Raw genomic sequence first — 20,454 nt, 5'->3', positions numbered from 1 at the left:
AATAGTATACCTTCAAGGCAATAATATATCTTCAAGGCAATATGTTCAAGGCAATAATATATCTTCAAGGCAATATCTTCTAGGCAATGATATATCTTCAAGGCAATATGTTCAAGGCAATGATATATCTTCAAGGCAATATGTTCAAGGCAATAATATATCTTCAAGGCAATATGTTCAAGGCAATAATATACCTTCAAGGCAATATGTTCAAGGCAATAATATATCTTCAAGGCAATATGTTCAAGGCAACAATATATCTTCAAGGCAATATGTTCAAGGCAATGATATATCTTCAAGGTAATATGTTCAAGGCAATATGTTCAAGGCAATAATATATCTTCAAGGCCCGAAGGTTCCGTGAAATATCCTCAAATTCTCACAATGGCTTGGCAGGTTTGCTTATCATGTGTACAAATGCACCTTCGGCAGTGTGTGATGTCTCACATTCCACTGGATGGAAGAAAAATTGGTTTCTATGGAGGCATTATATTGTGAGATATCTATTAACGAATTCTTGTACGTAACTCTAGTTTTAAGACGTGTGTGTGTGTGTGGGGGGTGTTTCAGGAGGCACGATAGATGATAGAGTGAAGATGACGTATGGCGGCGTGTTTAAAAGCGCGCGCGCAAGAAGGAGAGAGAGAGATGAGAGAGAGAGAGAGAGATGAGGATGGATGTAGTGAGTAAATTGATTTGAAGGTTGGGGGGGCGGCCGGCAAGACGTCTTTCGTATGAGATGTCAAGGGAATGATTCATTATGATCCCGGTGTAAGTAAAGGAGGAGGAGGAGGAGGTCGCTTAGTGTGTCAGGTCTGAGGTGTGGATGAAGCAAGAATCCCTTTTTGTTTGGTGTGGAGGAAGCAGAACAGAAGACACACCAGCGCTGTGTGTTCTTGAGTGTGTGCTGAACGCGGCTTGAGGATAGGTGGGACGGTGAACACCTGCGTCTTCTTCTTCTTGAACATAGTGGACGCGGCTTGAGGATAGATGGGAGGATGAACACCTGCGTCGTGTTCTTCTTGAACATAGTGGACGTGGACTGAGGATAGATGGGATGGTGAACACCTGCGTCTTCTTCTTCTTGAACATAGTGGACGTGGACTGAGGATAGATTGGAGGATGAACACCTGCGTCGTGTTCTTCTTGAACATAGTGGACGTGGACTGAGGATAGATTGGAGGATGAACACCTGCGTCGTGTTCTTCTTGAACATAGTGGACGTGGATTGAGGATAGATGGGAGGGTGAACAGAGAGGCTGTGTGTGTGTGTGTGTGTGTTAGATCCATCTACTGTCGTATCTATAGATGGAGTTAGAAATATATAGGTTTCCTTTGAGTGTATGTTCATATCCTCATAGACCTGACTGGGGTCAATCCTGTGTCCCTTTCTGGGATCTATTGGCGAATCTTTCTGTCTACTTCGGATGCGTTTGTGGATGTGTTTGTGGATGCGTTTGTGGATGTGTTTGTGGATGCGTTTGTGGATGTGTTTGTGGATGTGTTTGTGGATGTGTTTGTGGATGCGTTTGTGGATGTGTTTGTGGATGTGTTTGTGGATGTGTTTGTGGATGTGTTTGTGGATGTGTTTGTGGATGCGTTTGTGGATGCGTTTGTGGATGTGTTTGTGGATGTGTTTGTGGATGTGTTTGTGGATGCGTTTGTGGATGTGTTTGTGGATGTGTTTGTGGATGTGTTTGTGGATGTGTTTGTGGATGTGTTTGTGGATGCGTTTGTGGATGTGTTTGTGGATGTGTTTGTGGATGCGTTTGAATTTGAATGGTTTGAGAACCGGTTCAAAGAAGCGTGGACCAATCTACATCACAGTTGGGAATGGTGTTGTAGAAATGGTTAGAATTAGATGGTGAAGGGTATAGGAGTGTAGTTAGATATAGCTATTGTTGGAAGTCCAGTGTATGACGTCACTATCGTCTGACCGCTGATTGGTCCAGCCAGGCACGTATGATTGTTGCGTATTGGCCTTCGTTGTATTTCTTCCCTTCCAACGAAGTGTATACTCTCTGTTCTCCTCGACCAATCTAACGAAACCGAACGTAGTTTTCGTCACTTGCTACGAGACGCTAAGATATCTACCCACGCTAACATATCTACCCACGCTCACATATCTACCCCACGCTAACATATCTACCCACGCTAACATATCTACCCACGCTCACATATCTACCCACGCTAACATAATCTACCCACGCTCACATATCTACCCACGCTAACATATGTACCCACGCTCACATATCTACCCACGCTAACATATCTACCCACGCTAACATATCTACCCACGCTCACATATCTACCCCACGCTAACATATCTACCCACGCTAACATATTTACCCACGCTAACATAATCTACCCACGCTCACATATCTACCCACGCTAACATATCTACCCACGCTAACATATCTATCCACGCTCACATATCTACCCACGCTAACATAATCTACCCACGCTCACATATCTACCCACGCTAACATATCTACCCACGCTAACATATCTACCCCACGCTAACATATCTACCCACGCTCACATATCTACCCACGCTCACATATCTACCCACGCTCACATATCTACCCACGCTAACATATCTACCCACGCTAACATATCTACCCACGCTAACATATCTACCTACGCTCACATATCTACCCACGCTAACATATCTACCCACGCTAACATATCTACCCACGCTAACATATCTACCCACGCTAACATATCTACCCCACGCTAACATATCTACCCACGCTCACATATCTACCCACGCTCACATATCTACCCACGCTAACATATCTACCCACGCTAACATATCTACCCACGCTAACATATCTACCCACGCTAACATATCTACCCACGCTAACATATCTACCCACGCTAACATATCTACCTCGTGTATCAACTCATGCCCTCCCCACACACACACACGGGGGAAAGCAAGTCTTGTGATACCTCTTATCTAATTATTACGTATTGGAGACATGTGGAGGTTTGAGACTATGAGAATTTGATGTCTATTTCTAAGACAGCTGTTGCTCGTAATGAAACACCTGGAAAACCTTTAGAATTAGTTGAAGGCCAAAAAAGATATGTGTCATTGCGTGGCAGGCAAATGAGGCACCACACACAAACCCTTCCCCTTCCCTCCCTCCTGGCGAGGTAGTGAGGGAATTACCATGTTTGGAAGGTGTCAGGGAAGAAAGAAGGAGGAGGAGGTAATTTCTAGACGTAATATTATTATTACGTGTCGGCCAGTGAATGAATGACCTTTGAGGACCGCTCGAGAAGTGTGCGTGGCTCCGTGTCACTAAGTGAGAAAGGTGTGGAGGGAGGGAGTGAGGGAGGGAGGGAGAAGTACGCCAGGGACCCCGCTACGAGGGAGGGAGTGAGGGAGAAGTGCGCCAGGGACCCGCTGCGAGGGAGGGAGTGAGGGAGGGACTGCGAAGTGCGCCAGGGACCCCGCTACGAGGGAGGGAGTGAGGGAGGGACTGCGAAGTGCGCCAGGGACCCCGCTACGAGGGAGGGACTGCGAAGTGCGCCAGGGGACCCCGCTACGAGGGAGGGAGGGAGGGGGGGGGACTTTTTTAAGAGGCGCTGTAGCGAAGCTAGCGACCGACTTTTCCCTGTCAGCGAACAGAGCGTCTTCATCAGCGTGGGCCTCTGTCCAGTGCTCAGAGGCCACGTTTCGTACAGGGGCCAGGAGATGTGGTGTGGGGGGGACACACACACACACACACACACACACACACACATACACACATACACACACACATACACACACCTCCTGGTGCGTTGTACTTGTGGCTTATAATGTTTTTAATCCGGATCGTCACGAAGGAGAGAGAGAGAGAGAGAGAGAGAGAGAGAGAGAGAGAGAGAGAGAGAGAGAGAGAGAGAGAGAGAGAGAGAGAGAGAGTGAGGAGATTAAGTTAGAAATGAGAGACTTGTGTTACAAAGGTGACTATCTTATTTCTTAATATGCGTGTGGATATGACGTACCTGACTGTGTGGTATGATATTATGCCACATATTTGCCAGCGTGTAGTATATCATGATATAACATGTTGTGTTTCACATATTCGCAGCGTCTAGTATAACATGGTATGTTGTGATATATTCGCCACGTGGAGTATAACATAACATGGTGTAACTCAAAGCTTGATATAACTTAGTATAACACACTGAGTTACACAGATATGTATTTTCCTGCTTTGAACTGTATTTCATGAACTGCATATCCACACGTTCGTCCATCGTAAATCGCAATCTAAAATCTAATCACGATCTAATATCTAATTCAATTTTTTTGTGTGGGTTTGAATGATATTTTTAGAGTCCTAGAGAAAATTAGAAGATAATTTATTTCGAATCATGTACGGCAGTCATGGATATGAGGATAGATAGATAGATAGATAGATAAGTGAAGTATGGGTTCATTTAGATAACTGAATAAGTGAATTATGTATTCATTTAGATAGATGAATAAATGAATTATGTATTCATTTAGATAATAAGTGAATTGTGTATTCATTTAGATAGATGAATAAATGAATTATGTATTCTTTTAAGTAACTGAATAAATGAATTATTTATTCATTTAGATAATAAGTGAATTATGTATTTAGATAACTGAATGAATGAATTATGTCTTCTTTTAGATAACTGAATAAGTGAATTATATATTCATTTCGATAACTGAATGAGTGCAGTATGCTGTCATGTACATACATATACACAAACACAAGAATGTAGGATTTGAATCACCATGCTAGTAGGATTTATATAGATGGCGTGGGGTAGGATTAACTTGAACCAAACTTGAACCAAACTTGAGGGAATAATAATGATATAACCCAATTTCTTATTTTCTTTTTTTCTTTTTGCGCCTTTAGAGAACTCGAATTTGGTGGTTTGTGTAAACACGAGTATAAAAAAAAAAACAAAAAAAACGAGAAAATAGGTAAATTAGAATATAAAAAACAGGTTTTGTAAGGAATGATTAATGAGAGACATGACAAAGCAGTAATCGATTGACCTCAGAGACACGTAAGGCCAAAGTACTACTCATGCATGGATGGGGAATTTTGTTTTTTTTTTAATTTCTCGTATATAAAAAAAGAAAGACTTTACGACGCGCCATTGGAGGAGAAAGGTAGTATTGACGAGGGACTGCAAGAAAATGCCATGAAAATGGTATCGTCGAAGAAAATGGGAAGTATTAGAGAGGAAAATGGGAAGCATTAGAGAGAAAATGGGAAGCATTAGAGAGAAAATGGGAAGCATTAGAGAGAAAATGGGAAGAATTAGAGAGGAAAATGGGAAGCATTGGGGAGGAACATGGGAAGCATTAGAGAAGAAAATGGGAAGCATTAGAGAGAAAATGGGAAGCATTAGAGAGAAAATGGGAAGCATTAGAGAGGAAAATGGGAAGGATTAGAGGAAAATGGGAAGCATTAGAGAAGAAATTGGGAAGGATTAGAGAGGAAAATGGGAAGGATTAGAGAGGAAAATGGGAAGCATTACAGAAGAAAATGACAAGCATTAGAGAGGAAAATGGGAAGGATTAGAGAGGAAAATGGGAAGCATTCGAGAGGAAAATGGGAAGCGTAAGAGAGGAAAATGGGAAGTATTACAGAGGAAAATGGGAATTATTAGAAAGGAAAAATGGGAAGCATTCGAGAGGAAATGGGAAGGCGTAAGAAAGGAAAATGGGAAGCATCAGAGAGGAAAATGGGAAGTATTACAGAGGAAAATGGGAAACATTAGAGAGGAAAATGGGAAGCTGTAGAGAGTCTGGGATGTAGAGAAGTGAAAAGGTGGAAGAAGAGAACATAGGAAGGGCGAGAAGGCGTAGATAAACGTAGAAGAAATACGCCAGGAAAGAATACGTGAAGGATACGAGAAGATTACGGGATTTTAAGAGACTCTATTTGTGAAGTTGAGGGAAGAGAGAGAATAGAGAATAGAGAATAGATACACTGAGAGGGATAGATGTATTGGAGCAATGTTGGGATAGGTTTGACGCCTACGAAACCGCATTGTTAGGCGAGCGTATAGGACTGTATGGGTGCGTTAACTTGAGAGGGCGTCGAATTACGCCATGAAACTGTGGTTTGAATGCGCGTAGCTACATCGAAGAAATAACGCCCGAGTCATTAATGCCTCCGTAATAGACCTAGATAGACGTTAATATCGCCGCGATCTTCATTTTCTTTTTGTGATGGCCTCGTTTTCTGTTTTTGTTGACAACGAGAGCCATTTCGTTTCATCCCTTTGACACATCGCCTTGCACAGAGTTCGGGGGTCTGTGTGGGGGAATAGACCACAAGTAGCTCCCCTCCCGTCATTGCCACGTCCACATAACATCCCTTTCTCTCTCAAGATCCCGCGTTCAGCTCGCAAAAGAAAACGCCGCGAGGGGGCTTTCATGGAGGACTGCGCTCAAGAGACCTCTTCGTCTCGACATCCGAGGAAGGCCACACTGAACCCAGAGTGAAAGAGCTGTTCAGAAAAGCCAGGTTGTTAAGGGTATGATTAATCCAGCAGAGTGTTCGGGAAAGTAATGTTTTCAATTTTCTCTCTTACGCCCAAGTATTTAGCCTTTTTTTTGTTTGTTTGTTTTGTTTCCTTCGTGGCTTCCAATCTCCAGTGCGTCTTTCGTCTTGCCCGAGATCCTTTGTGGCATAATAGCCACCCGCAGGGAAGGGTGATTTTACGTGTAAACTACATGGGATTTGAGCACTGACAACCATTGGCTTTGATAAGCGCGTCAGATATCTTGTAAAATGATGAATGTGCGAAAACTGCTGGTAAATGTGTAGAAAATTGACCATGTTGGAAAATGTGCATTTTATTATCATTATTGTTGGGTCGTGAACTAGGTAATTGCACTTTATCCTGACGAGTGTGACAGTTGATACGAAAGAAAGTTGATATGAAAGAAAGAAGATATTGAAGTGTGTTGAACACGAATGGATGAAAACACCTGTGAAAGCTATTTGCATACGTTGTTGTGGTTAAAGTGCAGGTAATACAGTATAGGAGCGGTGATGGTAGAGTGAGGAGGGGGGAGGCGTTCTTGGAAGTCTATAAAGACATGCGACAACTCAAAAAGACTTGAGGCAAGGGTTTTTTGAACCGAATATCTATCGTTCATCCGACCTTTACGACCTTTCATCTTCCCTACAGTACTTGTTGAGCATGGTTCGTCCATGTTTCCAATCATGGCTTTGTTCTAATATCCTTCGTTTTAAAGACGTGTGTGTGTGTGTGTGTGTGTGTGTGTGTGTGTGTGTGTGTGTGTGTGTGGGAGGGCACTCGGCTACTTCACATCATTATATGTTTGGGAATATATATGATTGGGAATTCTGTGGTCTTTATCGGGAATTCTGTGGTCTTTATTGGGAATTCTGTGGTCTATATTGGGAATTCTGTGGTCTTTATTGGGAATTCTGTGGTCTTTATCGGGAATTCTGTGGTCTTTATTGGGAATTCTGTGGTCTTTATCGGGAATTCTGTGGTCTTTATTGGGAATTCTGTGGTCTTTATTGGGAATTCTGTGGTCTTTATTGGGAATTCTGTGGTCTTTAATGGGAATTCTGTGGTCTTTCCTAGCGTTCCGGGGTTTGGGTCTTACGCTGGTCATATTGATGTTTAACATTGATTTTTTCCTATTATTCTTTCTAACACGTTTAAATTCCCCATCGTTTTTCATCGCATGGCTTTGAAATAAACGCCTGTTTGAAATAAACGCCTGTTTTCTCAAGGTGTTTCGTCAGGTGTGAACAGTAGTTTATATCTTCTCGTCTCGAAGCCTTCCTAACCATTTGACAAGATGACTTGCGGAAATAAGAGGTGGCTTCCAATACACATTCTCCTGCCCCCAGGGCTCTGCTCACTCATCCGCGCTAATAAACCACTCCACCTCCTCCTCTCTCTCTCACGTCCACACACACACACACACACACACACACACACACACACACACACACACACACACAGTAACTACCATCCCCCCCCTCTACACCTGTCCATTCACTTGTTTACAGTTCCACTTCTGTCTGCACAGCCCAAGAACCTCGACTATCTCTCTCTCTCTCTCTCTCTCTCTCTCTCTCTCTCTCTCTCTCTCTCTCTCTCTCTCTCTCTCTCTCTCTCTCTCTCAGTCTGGCCTTCGTAGCTAATGAAGATCCAAGCAACAGCTCGAGAAGAGGAGGGAAACGCGAAAGCACATGAGTGAGAATGAAAGTTCTGAAGATAAAAAGAATTAGAGTGGAGAGAGAGAGAGAGAGAGAGAGAGAGAGAGAGAGAGAGAGAGAGAGAGAGAGAGAGAGAGAGAGAGAGAGAGATCTACAGGTTTGAGCTCACCTGGAAGATGACCAGCTTGCTCAGTGGTGTCTGATGTGTATCGTCTCGAGTTATTCAAATTCATCTGCCTCCAGACGGTCTCCTGTCATCTGTTCCTTCCCATGTCCTCTCACGCACCATCTCTCATAACACTCTCGACAGAGTGTGTTAACATACTTAAAGACGTTCTGTCTTTCTTTTAGCATTTAAGAAACAACTCCGCTTTTATCTATAGCTCCTCGGCTCGTGTGTTGTAGACGGAAGAGGGGTTTGTGTGCACTCGCAAGGTCCCTCCATCTTTTGAGTGTGTTTCCTCTTCCACACACCTTCCTAATCCATCCATGCTGTAGTGTTCTGTATCATGACCATGCTGTATTGATGCTGTATCATTATGTCCCATGTATCCACCGCTCCTGATACAGTAAATGTACGTGTGTCCATGTATCTTAAACACGTTTCTGGCTTGATTTCATGCTCTGTCCTCCTCCTCCTCCTGCTTCTTTTTCTTCTTCTTCTTCTTCTTCTTCTTCTTCTTCTTCTTCTTCTTCCGAAGAACGGAAAGGTCGAAATCAAGGGGAATATTAAAAGCCCCCAAACCTTTCCCTTCTGTAGCTCACATCTCTCCTCATTCATCCCCATCTTTGGTGTGTGTGTGTGTGTGTGTGTGTGTGTGTGTGTGTGTGTGTGTGTGTGTGTGTGCGTGCCCCCTCCCCCCCCTGCCCCAACCGTCAGTTATGACTGGGCGAAACAGTTATTACGGTCAGTTTACAACGCCGGGTCCCTCCTCATTATCCCAGCGACCTCGCTCCCAGCGTATCCCAGCGATGTCTGGGATTATGATGTACAGGGAGGCCAGGCGGTGTTGGAAAATGGCTTAGTAACTTCTCTCGTACACCGCTTGTTATCTGTCTATCTGTCTGTCTATCTCATCTGTATCTCTGACGCTTTAGGTGTAATTGGAACTCCCTCAGATGAGGTGGGTGAGGCAACACACAGTGTGTCCGTAAGTGGCGAACTGGAGTGCCACTTAGCCACTGGCAGAGGACAAGCCCGGTACAGTGTTTGCTACATTACTACTTCTGTCTATTACTTCTATCATTTTGCCCAAAGGGCAGGGCTATCTAGCGCGTCGTGTTCACCACAGGGAAATCTAGAGTGACAAAGAATGAGCTGGGTGAGTTAAGGAGAGAGAGTGTACGCTTGTGGACAATACACCAGGTGTCGTCTCCGCCTGTGTTAAGTGAGTCAGAGAGAGAGAGAGAGAGAGAGAGAGAGAGAGAGAGAGAGAGAGAGAGAGAGAGAGAGAGAGAGAGAGAGACAATACATCTACCTGGGTCAGAGGAGTGGAACGCGACATCCACTGAAGTGCTGGCCTAACCAAGCAGATGTCACTACCCTAACCCTCCCTTCCCCTTCCCATTGACAGGTGGATTGGACGGGTCTGGACTGTCCGTTTCGTTGGATGAGACAGTCAGTTAGAAGCGGAGTCATCAAGGTATTCATATAAACAATTAGCTAGTCACAGATTTTGATGAGGAATTAGTAAGCAATTTATATACATAGAGATGAAACAGTACGGTCGCATATTGAAGTCGTAAAGATTTGTGTACATATAAATTTGGTAAATAGTACCATACAAATAGATGAGTGTTCATGTATATGTAAAGGGTCATAGATGTTGCTACACATAGATCGGTAAACCGTCACATATGATCGGTAGAAATATGTATATTTGTAATGAATTCCCAAGTGCACTTTCGTGTGATAATCACATCATAATAAGTTCCCAAGTGCACTTTCGTGCAATAATCACATCATGATAAGTTCCCAAGTGCACTTTCGTGTAATAATCACATCATAATCATAAGTTCCCAAGTGCACTTTCGTGTCATAATCACATCATCAGGGGAGACACAGGAGAGAAATATAACGGTCAGTTGATATACAACGAAGAGACGTAGCTAGGACGCCATTTGGTAAACAAGTGTATAGGAGTGGATGGGCTATTCATTGTCTGTTTCCTGGCGCTACCTCGCCGACGCGGGAAACAGTGATTAAGTATGATAATCTTAATAGAAATACACGTACGATTAGGGAAACCGTCACATTGATGAAAAGACAGACCGTTGTGAGCATGCACGAGAAAGCAATTGATTTAAAGACGGGTGACAGACGGTACTCATGTTGGACGGGAGGAGGAAGGTTTAGACAGGCTGCAGGGGACAGTAGACAGACGGTACAGTCTATTCGACGGGAGGAGGAAGGTTTAGACAGGCTACAGAGGACAGTAGACAGACGGTACTATCTATTCGACGGAGGAGGAAGGGTTAGACAGGCTGCAGAAGACAGTAGACTGACGGTACTGATGTTGGACGGAAGGAGGAAGGGTTAGACAAGCTGCAGAAGACAGTAGACAGACGGTACTGTCTATTCGACGGGAGGAGGAAGGTTTAGACAGGCTACAGAGGACAGTAGACAGACGGTACAGTCTATTCGACGGAAGGAGGACACAGTAGACAGACAGTACTCATGTTGGACGGGAGGAGAAGACAGTAGACAGACGGTACTGTCTATTCGACGGGAGGAGGACACAGTAGACAGACAGTACTCATGTTGGACGGGAGGAGGAAGGTTTAGACAGGTTACAGAGGACAGTAGACAGACGTTACAGTCTATTTGACGGGAGGAGGACACAGTAGACAGACAGTACTCATGTTATACGGGAGGAGGACACAGTAGACAGACAGTACTCATGTTGGACGGGAGGAGGACACAGTAGACAGACAGTACTCATGTTGGACGGGAGGAGGACACAGTAGACAGACAGTACTCATGTTGGACGGGAGGAGGAAGGTTTAGACAGGTTACAGAGGACAGTAGACAGACGGTACAGTCTATTCGACGGGAGGAGGAGGGGTTAGACAGGTTACAGAGGACAGTAGACAGACGGTACTGTCTATTCGACGGGTGGTGGACGGGTAGTGAGTGAGAGGCATCAGTTGTCATGGCTACTGTCAAGGGCATCATCTTCGCTCACCCACGCTCACCCACGAAGATGTCACAAAGTTTCGACCGTTTTTTGTTTGTTTTTTTTTCAGAAAGTTGTGTTCGGTTCTTTCCGGAGAATACCCCATTTTCTGTCGACGTTTGCTACCCTGCTTACGTATGTGTGTGTGTGTGTGTGTGTGTGTGTGTGTGTGCCTGTGTATTTGTGTTTATGTGTGTGTGTGTGTGTGTGTGTGTGTGTGTGTGTGTGTGTGTGTGTGTGTGTGTATTTGTGTTTATGTGCGTGTGTATGTATGTGTGTGTGTGTGAGTGTGTGTGTGTGTGTGTGTGTGTGTGTGTGTGTTTGCGCGTGCGTGTGTGTGCTTGTGTGTGTGTGTGTGTGTGAGTGTGTGTGTGTGTGTATGTGTGTGTGTGTGTGTGTGTGTGTGTGTGTGTGTGAGTGTGTGTGTGTGTGTATGTGTGTGTGTGTGTATTTGTGTTTATGTGTGTGTGTATGTGTGTGTATGTGTACAGACATATATGATCCTCCAAGGTGTAGAAATAAATGGATTTATGCATTAACTAAACTGGGCCATAATTATACCAGTAAAAGCAATATAATCATACTGGTAAAAGTAGTATTATTATACCAGTAAATGTAATATAATTACACCAGTAAATGTAATATAATTGCACCAGTAAAAGTAATGTAATTATACTGGTAAAAGTAGTATTATTATACCAGTAAATGTAATATAATTACACCAGTAAATGTAATATAATTGCACCAGTAAAAGTAATGTAATTATACTGGTAAAAGTAGTATTATTATACCAGTAAATGTAATATAATTACACCAGTAAATGTAATATAATTGCACCAGTAAAAGTAATGTAATTATACTGGTAAAAGTAGTATTATTATACCAGTAAATGTAATATAATTACACCAGTAAATGTAATATAATTGCACCAGTAAAAGTAATGTAATTATACTGGTAAAAGTATTATAATTACCCCAGTAAAAGTAATGTGATTATTTTGGTTAAAGTGTTATGATTACACCAGTAAAAATAATGTAATTATACTGGTAAAAGTATTATAATTACACCAGTAAAAGTAATCCTGTGAGATTAAGGGAAGAGATCTGAGGACATGCAGGAAATTCACGCTCGTATGAACTACGCGCGAGATGACTACATGCGTTGAAGCTCAGAGCAAGAGCGCGTATATTTTGAAAGATGTGCGTATGTCGCGTATGGTGCGTGGACAAGGCCTCCCTCCCACACGCTTGGGAGAGGAGGAGGAGGAGGTGGTATAGTGACGAGTTGAAGCTGGGTGCACGAGAGATGCGGGAGGAGGAGGAGGTGGTATAGTGACGAGTTGAAGCTGGGTGCACGAGAGATGCGGGAGGAGGAGGAGGTGGTATAGTGATGAGTTGAAGCTGAGTGCACGAGAGAGGCGGGAGGAGGAGGTAGTATAGTGACGAGTTGGAGCTGAGTGACCGAGAGAGGCGGGAGGAGGAGGAGGAGGTGGTATAGTGATGAGTTGGAGCTGAGTGACCGAGAGAGGCGGGAGGAGGAGGAGGAGGTGGTATAGTGATGAGTTGGAGCTGAGTGCACGAGAGAGGCGGGAGGAGGAGGAGGAGGTGGTATAGTGATGAGTTGGAGCTGAGTGAACGAGAGAGGCGGGAGGAGGAGGAGGTATAGTGACGAGTTGGAGCTGAGTGAACGAGAGAGGCGGGAGGAGGAGCAGGAGGAGGTGGTATAGTGATGAGTTGGAGCTGAGTGAACGAGAGAGGCGGGAGGAGGAGGAGGAGAAGGAGGTGGTGGTATAGTGATGAGTTGGAGCTGAGTGAACGAGAGAGGCGGGAGGAGGAGCAGGAGCAGGAGGAGGTGGTATAGTGATGAGTTGGAGCTGAGTGCACGAGAGACCTTGTCTTCTTGAGCGGCCCTTGTCATTCCACCTGCCTCCCTCCCAGCGGCAACTGCCCATTATGCTGTTATGCCCCATCTTGACACCATCATTTACGTCTGATGGGTATTTGATTGGTCGGTGGGTGTCCGCACGCATTATGACCGGCCAATCACAGGCTGGTCTGGCCTTGGCTGCTCCCGGTGTGGGCTTGGCTGGTCCTGGTGTGTGGGGGCTTGGCTGGTCCTGGTGTGGGGGCTTGGCTGGTCCTGGTGTGGGGCTTGGCTGGTCCTGGTGTGGGGGCTTGGCTGGTCCTGGTGTGTGGGCTTGGCTGGTCCTGGTGTGGGGGCTTGGCTGGTCCTGGTGTGTGGGCTTGGCTGGTCCTGGTGTGGGGTGTGTTTGAGATACGTGTGTTGTGATACATAGAATTCTTATTTGTCTCATTAATCTCCAAGGATAAGCAGAAGAGTGTGAGTGATGGCGCTGTTACTCATACAGTACCTGAGGCCAAGTACTGAGAAGGTTTACATCTGTTTACATGAGTTTTACACACTGCAGGAGGCCTGGTTGGCCCACTTCCTAGTTGTCTGTAAAGAAAAAGGAGTTTAACTTGACGAAGAAAATGTTAAATTCCGATCATGCCGGTTTTTATTAAACTATCACCCGCCTCCCGCGCTGCTATCACATTGGCCTCTAGCGTCCCCGTTTAACGCTGTCGTTTATTCAGTTTTATCAACGATTTTCCCTCAAGAATATAACCTGAATTTATGAACTGCTTGGTGTAAACGCCTTTGAATGGTGTATGTATAGTCTTAACATTCCACCACGTCTGACGTAAAAGTTATTCCAGTGATCAATACACTATGGGGAAAGGATGCTTTTTCCCCGACGTCCACAATACATGAGGCTTTGAGTCACATTCCATTATGTGGTAATAACTACGGCGGTGCTGATGCTCTAGCGGTGCTGTGCAGGTCCGTGTTGGACCACGGCACACCTCGAACCCCTCAACCTGGGAGGTGATGCATGAGCTCAAAAAGAAGCTTGGAGAACGGGAGTGTAGCTTCAGGAGGGATAGGAATGGCGGCGAACAGGTCACATGTTAATGATCGTTTGTGGCCTAATTACCTTAGCAGGGTAGGGGTCGCTAGCAACCCACGCTATCCCAAAATCTTATGCTTGAACTTAAATCCTGCTCTCAGCTACTCTAAGTTCGCTAACGCTATTCGTCGCTTCCTGGTCGCTAGTCCTAGTCGCTCATTTCGCTGCTCTTGCTGCCTACTCTATTTCCGTCGCTTATCGCCATCTGCTTGCTTCTCTCCCCCCTACGCTATTGTCGCTCTTTAAATTTATCGCGTTTTAAACTTCGCTATGCTAACTAAGACGCTAACGCTCCGCTCTCAAATTCGTCTCTCATGCTCTTAAACTACTCCTTGTCCTTCGCTACCTACGCGTCTCCTTTAACAAGCGCTACTCTCATTCCAGCGTAAAATTCTCTCTATAGCTCCTACCTAACTCCCGCTAACTAACCTCTCCTTTCGTCCGCTTAAAACCTACCTCTCCTCTACTTTCGCTTCTAATTCTAGATACTTCTCTATTATCGCTTCTTTGCTTTAATGTCCTACTTATATTAAAGTCGCCCTCTTTTCCGCATTTCATCTTAATTATTCTTAACCTCTAAATGTAACTAAGATTTACCTCTCTAGCCTTCGCTCATTGCCTATTATCTTATCATATCCCGCCTCCTCTCACTCCTTTCGCTTTTATAAGTAGACGCCATACCATATACTCTCGCTAACACTCACTACGATTCTACTTTAATCAATCAACTTGTCAGCCTGCTAAATCTCTTGTCTCTCACGCTCTACTTACTATCCATAGAGGGGTCGCTCTCTAATTCGCTTACTTCACATTGAGTCGCTCTCTCTCTCTCTCTAGCTCGCTGCTACTCGCTTTGGACCAACACCCTACTTTCGCTAAAAGCTTAGCCTAGCTTCGCTAAAACTAATCTAGCACCCCCCCCAAACCCCATAACCAGCAAGCGGGTCCAGATGAACCGCGTCATTATAACACACACACACACACACAAACACAAGCCAATGTACACGATAATGCATGACGTAATTAGAAAATCAAGGCCAAAAGGCATCACTAGGCCAAGAAAGGAAGGGGCGCCGACATACACTCACTGATCGGAAGATGTATCCCCCCATTAGGCTGCTGCAAGCAGTGTCCAGCATGGTTCAACTTCCTGTAGTTACTGAGAGGTCATTTCCAGCAGTTCACAAGTTCTCCCTACGTACACCTGGTGTCCATTTGAGCTCCTATGTGTATCCACCCTTAGCAGTAATCGGTATTGCCAACGAACCAGTATGATACAGTAATAATTGAGGTAATGGATGTTTATAAACTGATAATGAAAACTTTTAGTGATAGCCACGGCACTACCAGTCGACCACAAGGTGACAGTGAAAACACTGGAATGTTTGAAGCATAATGTGTAAACGTGCTTAAGTTGATGGAAGTGTCGTAGAACGAATAACAGAAAGAACACACTCACAAATAATGGAAAAAATCTTCATTGTGATGAACTAAATGACCGAATGAAAGGAATCAATTATATAGTTTATTATATGCGACGTTGCACAACAAGAATAGAAAATTGACATTGCAAGTCTTTCTTATGTACTTATGCAATGAACGAAACATTTCAGGAAGTATTAAAATATTGAGGATATGGAACGCACGAATCATTAAAAACTGGAGTAGTCATTTTGCATATGTGCTTACATCCTGCCACTGCCAGAAGGGAATGGCTGGGGGGGGGCGGCGCGCGTAGTGCTCACCAACACGAAGTACACCGAGGAACAAGTCATGAGAGTTTAGCCCGTTTGTTGGTCACTATATCTATCAGTCATGTGAGAGAGAGAGAGAGAGAGAGATAGAGAGAGAGAGAGAGAGAGAGAGAGAGACTATTCATATATGACTGTGGAGTGAAAAGACATCTACTGAAGCACCAATAAAAAAAACTCAGGGAAAAAAAATAACTGCCGTTTAATTGAGACAAAGAACACGAAAAAAAAACACATCAAAACAACCACTGAAGAACGAAACAAAAACAACCACTGAAGAACGAAAACAAGAACAACCACTGAAGAACGAAACAAGAACAACCACTGAAAAAAGGGCCCCCCAAGAACAGCACTGAGAACGCATCAAGAACAACCACTGAAAAACAAAATAAAGGGCCCAACCACGAAGAACGCATCAAGAACGGGCCCCCTGAAGAACGCATAAAAGAACCCCCACGGGAAAAAAACGCAATCAAAAAAAGCCACTGAAAAACCCCTCAAGAACAACCACTGAAGAACGCATAAAAGAACCCCCCAAGAAGAACGCATCAAAGAACAGCCACTAAGAAGGGCCAACAAAAACAACCACTGAAAAAACTAAATCAAAACAACCACTAAGAACGCTTAAAGAACCCCCACGAAAACGCATAAAGAACAGCCACGAAGAACGCATCAAGAACAACCACGGAAAACCACCCAAGAACAGCCACGAAAACGCATCAAGAACAACCACTGAAAAACCCGCATCAAGAACACCACGGAAGAACGCATAAGAACAACCACGAAGAACCCATCAAGAACAGCCAAGAAGAACGCTTTTCAAGAACAGCCACTGAAGAAACCCCAACAAGAAAAACCCACTGAAGAACCCAAAAGGGAACAGCCCACGAAAAACGCATCAAGAAAAACCACTAAAAGAACCATCAAGAAAAACCCAAAGGGAAAACGCACAAGAACAACCACTGAAGAACGCAATCAAGAACAACCACTGAAGAACCCCATCAAGAACAACCCCCCTTGAAAAAACCCCTTTAAAGAAAAACCACTGGAACCCCATCAAGAAAAAACCACTGAAGAACGCATCAAGAACAACCACGAAAAAAACGCATAAGAACGGGCCCACTGAAGAACGAATCAAAAAACCACCACTAAAGAACGCATCAAGAAACAACCACTGAAAAAAAAACGCTTTAAAGGGAAAAAACCACTAAAGAACGAAATCAAGAACAACCACAAGAACGCATCAAGAACAGCCACTGAAAACGCATCAAGAACAACCCAAACTGAAAAAAACGCTTTCAAGAAAACCCCCTGAAAACGCATCAAGAACGGCCACTGAAGAACGCATCAAGAACCCAACTGAAAACCCATCAAGAAAAACCCATTTGAAGAACGAAATCAAGAACAACCACTGAAAAAACGAAACCCAAGAACGGGCCACTGAAAAACGCATCAAGAACAAACCACAAGAAAACGAAAATCAAAAAAAAGCCACTGAAGAACGCTTTCAAGAACGCCCCTGAAGAACCCCTCAAGAACAACCACTTTAAAAAACCATCAAAACAACCCCTGAAGAACGCATCAAAGAAAAAACCAAACTGAAAAAAAACGCAAACCCCAAGAACAACCCAAACGAAAAACGCATCAAAGAACACCCATTGAAGAACGCATCAAGAAAAACCCACTGAAGAAGGGCACAAGAACAGATAAAAAATTTTTAAAACAAACCACTAAAAGAACGCATCAAGAACCCCACGGAAAAAACGCATCAAGAACAAAACCACGGAAGAACGCATTCAAGAAAAACCCACCCAACAGAAAAAAAACGCATAAAAGAAAAAACCACTGAAGAACGCACCCAAGAAAAACCACTGAAGAACGGAAATCAAGACCAACCACTGAATAACGCTTTCAAACCCAAAGAAAAAAACCCAACCCATGAAAAAACCCCATCAAAAAACAACCACTGAAAAAACGCATCAAGAACAACCACTGAAGAACGCAACAAGAACAGCCACTGAAGAACGCATCAAGAACAACCACTGAAGAACGCATCAAGAACCAGCCACGGAAGAACGCATCAAGAACAACCCTGAAGAACGCATTCAAGACAACCACTAGAAACGCATCAAGAACAGCCACTGAAAACGCATCCAAGACAACCACTGAAGAACGCATCAAGAACAGCCACTGAAGGAAGAACGCATCAAGAACAGCCACTGAAGAACGCATCAAGAACAGCCACTAAGAATCGCATCAGAACAACCACTGAAGAACGCATCAAAACAACCACTGAAGAACGCATCAAGAAAAACCACTGAAGAACGCATCAATGAACCAATAGCCACTGAAGAACGCAATCAAGAAACAACCCTGCAGAACGCATCAAGAACAACCACCTGAATAACGCATCAAGAACAACCAACGAAGAAGAAAATGGTTGGACTTTTAAAGCCCTCCGGGCCAGAGTATTCAATCATGTTTTTTTGGCAACCCTTTAAGCAAACGAACCCACAACCACTTTGAGCAAAGCATTGAACCCCAGTCCGACCGAACCCCCCCCCCCCCCCCCCCCCCCCACCAACCCCATCGACCGAACCCACCTCTCCCAACCCAAAAAAAAAGGACGACTCAAGCAATTGGAGGAAGCTCTTCGTGAACCAAGCGGAGCTTCGAACTCGCAGGCGTGTAAGCAGGGAATTAGAAATGCCAACGTAGTTGAGCCGTACATCTGCTTCACACGCGAAGGTTAGGTTCGAGCAATATGAAGACAGTGAGCAGGGTTCACGAGTTTCATTATCTATCTATAGAATGAGCAGTGTTTCACACACAGTTCGTTTTCTGTCTACAGACTTGGAGCAGGGGTTGTTCAGACATAGTTCGTTTTCTGTCTACAAACTGGAGCAGTTTCATCACACATAGTACGTTTTCTATCTACAGACTGGCGCATGGGTTTCACACCCACAGTTCGATTTTCCATCTACAGACTGGAGCAGGGGTTGTTCACACAGTTCGTTTTCTATCTACAGACTGGAGTCAGGGGTTGTTCACACAGTTCGTTTTCTATCTACAGACAGGGAGCAGGGCTGTTCACACAGTTACGTTTTCTATCTACAGACTGGAGCAGGGTTTCAACACACACAGATTCGTTTTCCTATCTACAGACTGAGCAGGGGTTTCACACACAGATCGTTTTCTGTCTACAAACTGGAGCAGGATTCCACACACAGTTTCGATTCTATCTACAACAGAACTAGGAGCAGGGGTTGTTCCACACAGTTCGTTTTCTTTCTACAGACTGGAGCAAGGAGGTTTTCCCACACAGAGAATTCGTATTCTACTACAGGCTTCGCCTCAAGTGACTTATATCTATCGGGCCAGAAAATGGTGTTTAAGGGTGGGTTGAGATAGATTTGGGAAGTGTGTTGGGGTAACCTCTGTCACACAGGCTACACCATGAGTCAGAAACCATCTTTGGCGAGCGTACACCCCTCCTTCGTGGGACGCAGGAGGAGAGCGATCCCCTCCTGGGTTCTCTTAATCAAGAGTCCATTCGATTCCCTGATACTGAATGGGGCGCTGCCTGGAATCTCCAGGCGCCCCATTAGAAAACAATTCTAATGTCCACCCGTTAGGAGAAATATGAAAGTATGCACGTTCCAATTAACTTAATATGAAGCAAAGGTGCAAGAAATCTCATCAATATTTTCATAATCCCTTATCATTCTTATCTCCAGAGTGTATAGCAATGATAATATTATTCATCCCCTTATCATTACTTATCTTCAGTGGTATAAGCATTGATAATATCATACATCCCCTTATCATTCTTATCTCCAGTGTATAGCAATGATAAATATACTCATCCCCTTATCATTCTTATCTTCCAGGTGTATATAAATGATATCCAGTATTGCTCATCCCCTATCAATCTTATCACAGTTGGTAGCATTGATAATAATATTCATATCCTTATCTTCTATCTTCAGGTGGTGTAGCCAATGATAACATATTACTCCTTCCTTATCATTCTTATCTTCAGGTTTGTAGCCTTGATAATCAATATTGCTCATCCCCTATCCTTCTATCTCCAGATAAGCCACACCATGGCCTCGAGCCCTTGTGATGTCATGAGCAATCATAAGGTCCCAGCAGGGTTGTGGCAGCAGCAGGCGCCAAGAAAAGATAGATTCGGGTCCATTTTTCCGGTGGTGAGACATCGAGCATAGGATTAGCAGCGCTGCCAGGCCACCACAGATTGCTCTCCTCACGCAGAATGGAATCGATCCCGCTCGTAAGCTGCGTCTTTATTTCCCCCTCCGCACGTCGATGTGAGGTAAAGTGCCGCCCCAGGA

This window comes from Panulirus ornatus, chromosome 51 (assembly GCF_036320965.1).
Source record: "Panulirus ornatus isolate Po-2019 chromosome 51, ASM3632096v1, whole genome shotgun sequence".
In the NCBI taxonomy this organism is placed as follows: domain Eukaryota; kingdom Metazoa; phylum Arthropoda; class Malacostraca; order Decapoda; family Palinuridae; genus Panulirus; species Panulirus ornatus.
Note: the sequence above shows the minus strand (reverse complement) of the source record.